Genomic DNA, 6,049 nt, shown 5'->3' with positions numbered 1-6,049 from the left:
CAGAAGAGCTGATTCTGTCTATGTTATACATACATTGTATCCAAGCTAAATTGTATTTTTTGTTCATACCTATATTCAAGGTTGAATTTATTCTGGATACTTTTTAACTATAAAGAGAAACAAGAGGAATTAATGGAGAGCAGAAGAATCCTAGTAAAGAATTCATGAGCAAAGTCATAAAATACAGTGTATCCCAAAGTGTGTTCCATAGAACCCTAGTTCTAAACAATGTTGGTAGTGCCATGTAAAGTAAAAGTTATATGTCTAAGTATTTTAGTAAAACAGACTTATTTATTTAGGACTTCTTAGAATCTTTAACATACTATTGTGAACGTGTCATCTCTGAGCAGTAGTATAACTCATGCGCCATTTCTCAAAACATATTTGCCCAGAGACACACTTTAGAAAATGGATGTATTGTGTAGAAACTATAACATAGAAAAGGGCAGATTCAAAACTACTGCAAACCCCTGTAACCAGAATTAGATTTTATTATTGTCCCAGAGTATTTGTTAGAGCATTTCTTATGAAATTATTGCCTTTTATAAAATATTAGTATCTATGTCTTTCCTTATATTATGGTGATTTAACATAGTATTTCTTAAAATTTAATGTGCACTCGAATCACCTGGGGATTTTGTTACAATGTAGATTTTGGTTTAGAAGAGCTGGAGTGGAGCCTGAAATGATGTATTTCTAACAGTTCCTGTAAATGCCTGTGCTGCTGGTCCACGGACCACACTTTAACTAGCAAGGTCTAAGTGGTTGGAGTGATATATTTTTTAAGGTTGTATAGCTCTGTACTGCCAGTCCTATGTTTTTTATATCATGGTTATTCAATAAATGCCTGTTGAACGGTGTTAAAACTGAGGTGAGTTAAATTTATATAACTGTCTTAAATATTTCCCACTTTTAAGTATAGTTAAAATATCTCCAGACATAAAAGAAATGCACAGCATGGTTACAACTAAAATATAAGTATAGGAAAAACAACAGGAAAGTGCAACTCTCCCTTCCCCTCCCACCCTACACACACACGTTCCCACATAAATATTTTGGGAAACGGTTAGAAACTATCTCTAGAATTTTTTCCAAAATGAATCTTTTTATCCTAGAAGTCTATTTCTCCACAAAGACATGCATTCAACCACTAAGAAACATTATGCTAATTGTATGTATTCCAGGTAACCTTCAAAAACTACTTTGTGTTGATCAGTTACTGGTTAGATAATTTAAGCTTCTCGTGCACATGTAAGTATGAAAATAATGGTGCTGTCTCCCTTGCTTCTGTCTCACATTTACTTATTCACACAGACTTTTGTTTTCCATCCATTATTCCCATTCTTCCTGTTAATTTCCTTCAAAATGTTTGGTTATAGAAGTATCAAAATCTGTAACTCATTTAAATCAGCCAAGGGACTGTAAATTTCAATTACCAGTAATGATTTTTTTCATCTTTAAAGGAAGGCGGGATAGGATAGCTAGGAAATGGTCAGCATTATGATATTTCATTCCCTGATTAGAAACCCATCGACAAGCGCAAAGAGTGTCTTGTTAGTGATACAAAAAATTGAATCTTTCTCTGTGAAAAATGCAAGTATCGAACAAACCACAAATACACTGATGAAAAAGACTGCCCCATATTAGCTCACACTTGGAAGAAATTTACAGAAACATTAAAACTGCCTAAGTAAATTTGATAATTAAAAAAGATTTGGTTGATTAAGCACTTTTTAATATAATGAGAATTAAGTTACACTAGTAAATTAGAATAAGAATGTCTCCAGATTCAGAGGACCTTAATATCTTGTCATTCTGTAGTGTAGCTTAATAAGCATGTTTATTTCTAGGATTAGGAATCCATCTGCTCAGGTAATTACTATTATATTAATCTTTCTCTCTTTTTTTTTTCTCCTGATCACAAGAATAATCTGTGGTTTTCTTCTTTTACTCATTAAAATGATTCTCATTATCTATTTGACAACACCACTTAACACACAAAAATTAAAAATACAATTAGGATGCGTATTTTAGTTAAAAATACTAAATGCATCTGACATATCAACTAAATATTCACTTTAGTTTTTATTGTTTTATACTATATATAAATTTCTCAAAGGTCAAGAGTCATGCTCATTTACTTCTCCAGTGTTCCAAATAGAATTATAAGTTGGTAGAATCCTATCTTATATTTTGATGCATATTTTTCAGGCAAGACTGATACTATTTTCATATTTTAAATGCAATATTTTCTTATAACATTTTTATAAATATGCTCTAAAGTTATACCATGGTGATATCTTATAAATTAATTCATATATTTTAAAATAATGTTTTACTTAAAAGAATTATTTCTTAAATGAATGAAACTATCTTTACTTTTGCTGACAGTGATCCCAAAATATATATGAGGACTAGTTTCACATCTGCAATCTAAAGATTAAACTCCGATCTAAAATTGTATGGGTTTTGTTCAACTGATTTACCTTAGTAGCTGAACTGATAAATTCAAAAGCTGTTTCGTATCACTGTAAAGCTGCAGAGATTATCCGATAGAATTGAGAACATATATACTGTATGATAGAGAATTTTATAACAAATATCTTAAGGTAAAATAAGGGCACTTCATAAACTTTATATACCTGAATTGCCAGGTAAATAAATCTATAACAAAAGCATCCATAGATGCTTTTTGTAAAAATTATCAGAAAAGAGAGGAAATACAGTTTGGTTCATATGAAGATAATGTATTCTTCTATAGATTTCTACTGCAGAAAAAGGTCTCATAAAAGATGTAACATTTGGGAATATTCCACATTTTTAATAGAGGACAATACAGTTATAACTTTTCCAAGTACTATGCCTTAACTTAACGGTAGCTCTTTCGTTTCGATTTTCCTTTATTCTATTTAAATGTTACTGATAGTTTAGTAAAACTATCTCTAACCAAATCTTTAAAAACAGAAATAATTACCATTTGACATTCTTCTTGGTGAAGAATATTCACCCTTCCCCATGTGCTCAATACTTCAAACAGGAAGGAAATATTATTCCAATAACTATCTTAAATGACAACTGCACAAAATATCAGTTTATTAATCTAGCCAGTATTTTCAAAGCTGGTATCATATTTGGTTGATTATCACAATAATATGTTTAAACATGTTGTTTATGGCTGTATATATCTCTATAATATAAATGCATTACAACTTATAACCATTTCTGTTTATTGATGCTTAAGTTTTGTATAATTTTTTCTCACATTAAGTAGGTAGACATTAGATAGCTCTTCAGATTCTCAGATAAAATGGATCACTAGAAGTGAAATTATTACGCCATATGGTATCAATATCTTTTAATTATTGAAAAATATTTCCAAATTGCTGTCTACAATGTTTGACCCAAAGTATTCACCCAACAAAAGTATGAGAGTACCCATTTTACCATACCCTCCAACACTAAGAACTATCATTTTTACACTATTAATATGCATCTATTAAAATGATAATTTTGTAGCACGTATCAACTCCTAGGCACTAGGAATGTTCAAGTGTAATATAGGTAAAGCATCATACCTAGCAGTTGTTTTATCTCTAACTAGCTGTTGTTGGGTAGATGTTTCTGGGTAGGGCATTAAAGGGTAAGGGATTTAAGCTATTTGAAAGCAGGGATATGGTTTTGTTCAATGCTATATATCCAGCTCCTAGAACAGTGTCTGGGTTGTATCAGACATATCAGATGCACAATCAAATGAGGAGGAAAAGCAAATACATTTTTTTTCTTGCTTCAAAGCAGTTGGCTACACTCCTTCAAATTAGTCACACATCGGAAGACTCCCCTGGCACACCTGGAAAGGGATTGATTGTTGTACTGATCCAACCAAAGTCTTCAGTATCATAAGGAAAAGAGGAAGCATAGATTGCCCCTGGAGAAAGAGGATACCCAGTAACAAGGTAGTAAAATGTTAAACTGCATATAATTGGACACATTGTACCTTCGTCATACTCATGTTGAGAGCAGACTCAGCAAAAACATTTTCAACTCCCAAAGCACTGGTGAGTAATGCACATTTTACACGAGATTTTTAGTGGAGATAGAGGAGAGGGTTGCATTGCACTCACCACAGCACACTTATCTCCTTATCTCCTCACTAGACATCCTGGCTTTCTTCTCTAGCTGCTGCCGCCAGCCGGGTCTCTGTTCTCTTCCTCACTTTCTCTCCAAACAGCCTCTAAAAATACCCTATATGTTCCCAGCAAATCAGATTCTGACCACAGCTAATATATACTAGTAATCTAAACAAAATCCTTAAATTGCCTGAAGGACACCCATTCTTTGTTCTCCAATTATGTCCCTTCAGGGTATCACCCTAACCTATCCCAAATGACTTTCCAAAAATATTTACCTCATCAAAAGATATCTAGTCTCTTCTCAGAGCTAAATTTTGCCACTGGAATGGAAATAACTTTTTGTATGTTCTAGAGCATTTCTATCCAATAGAACTTTCTGCAATGATGAAAGTGTTTTGTATCTGTGCTGTCCTATACAGTAGCCACTAGCTATATGTGGCTATTGAGCTCTTCAAATGTGGCTACCATGACTGAGGAACTGAATTTTAATTTAACGTTAATTAATGTAAATTTAAAACTAGCGGCTACTGGGCTTCCCTGGTGGTGCAGTGGTTGAGAGTCCGCCTGCTGATGCAGGGGACACGGGTTCGTGCCCCGGTCTGGGAGGATCCCACATGCCGTGGAGCGGCTTGGCCCGTGAGCCATGGCCATTGAGCCTGCGTGTCCGGAGCCTGTGCTCCGCAACGGGAGAGGCCACAACAGTGAGAGGCCCACATACCGCAAAAAAAAAAAAAACAAACTAGCGGCTACTGTATTGGACAATAGGGGAGGATCTCATTTACCAGTGAAGAATGGTACCACCTGCAGATATTATAATTCAGCCCATCAGGCTGAGTTCAAGGCTGAGTTACTTAGTGCAAAAAGATCCACCCTCAAGGAAAGGAAAAAGTGCATAGAAAACCCAGAGATTGTCATCCCGGCCATGATGCATAAAGGCTGTGTGTACATTGTCTAGTAATGCACAATGTGTTGGTGTCTTATTTTTTTCACATTAAAAAAATGTAACTTCTATCTTAGAGCTATGACTAAAACTTGATTTATCTTCCCTTCACGAGTGTCTAGTATCAACAGATCTTAAATGTGAAAATGTGCTAGTCATGCTTTAAAAAAAAAAGAAAAGAAAATTTTAATCTTGAAACCTAGCCAAAAGTTTGCTCATGGGACTCTGAGAGGGTACTTAGTAGTTGGATATGGCATTAGAATATTTAATTCATTAAAATGGACGATGAGTCATGAAGGTGTTTCACAGTGTAGGGTTTTTTTGTTTGTTTGTTTGTTTTTTCAGTACACGGGCCTCTCACTGCTGCGGCCTCTCCCGCTGCGGAGCACAGGTTCCGGACGCGCAGGCTCCGGACACGCAGGCTCAGCGGCCATGGCTCACGGGCCCAGCCGCTCCGCGGCATGCGGGATCCTCTCAGACCGGGGAACGAACACACGTCCCCTGCATCGGCAGGCGGACCCCCAACCACTGCGCCACCAGGGAAGCCCCAGTGTAGGGTTTTAATAGAAATTAGCTAATAGAAGAATACTGAGGCAATTAGTGGCATAACAAATTATATTGCAGATACTATTTGGGGGACTTGTCAAAGATGGCTTGAGATTAGAAAATTTCAAGTTGAAAGTGCAGGTGACAATACTAAACGTTGTCAAGGATGTGGTGAAAAGAGATTGCTCAAACACTACTGATAGGAATTAAATAGGCACAACCTCTTTGGGAAGCAATATCTAGGAAGTGTGCCTGTGTGAGATCCAATAACCCGGCAAGTTAAGTTGCATGTGGATACCTAGAGAAACTCATGTACGAGAACAAGTGTACTAAATTATACACTGCAACATTGTTCATAATAAAGTAGAAGAAACATAAATGTCCATCAATGAGTATTGATTTTTTTAAAAAATTATTAAATGGTGAAATACTA

This window comes from Hyperoodon ampullatus (assembly GCF_949752795.1).
Source record: "Hyperoodon ampullatus genome assembly, chromosome: 12".
NCBI classification, from domain to species: domain Eukaryota; kingdom Metazoa; phylum Chordata; class Mammalia; order Artiodactyla; family Ziphiidae; genus Hyperoodon; species Hyperoodon ampullatus.
The sequence above is the reverse complement of the archived record's forward strand: the minus strand, read 5'-3'. Positions refer to the sequence as shown.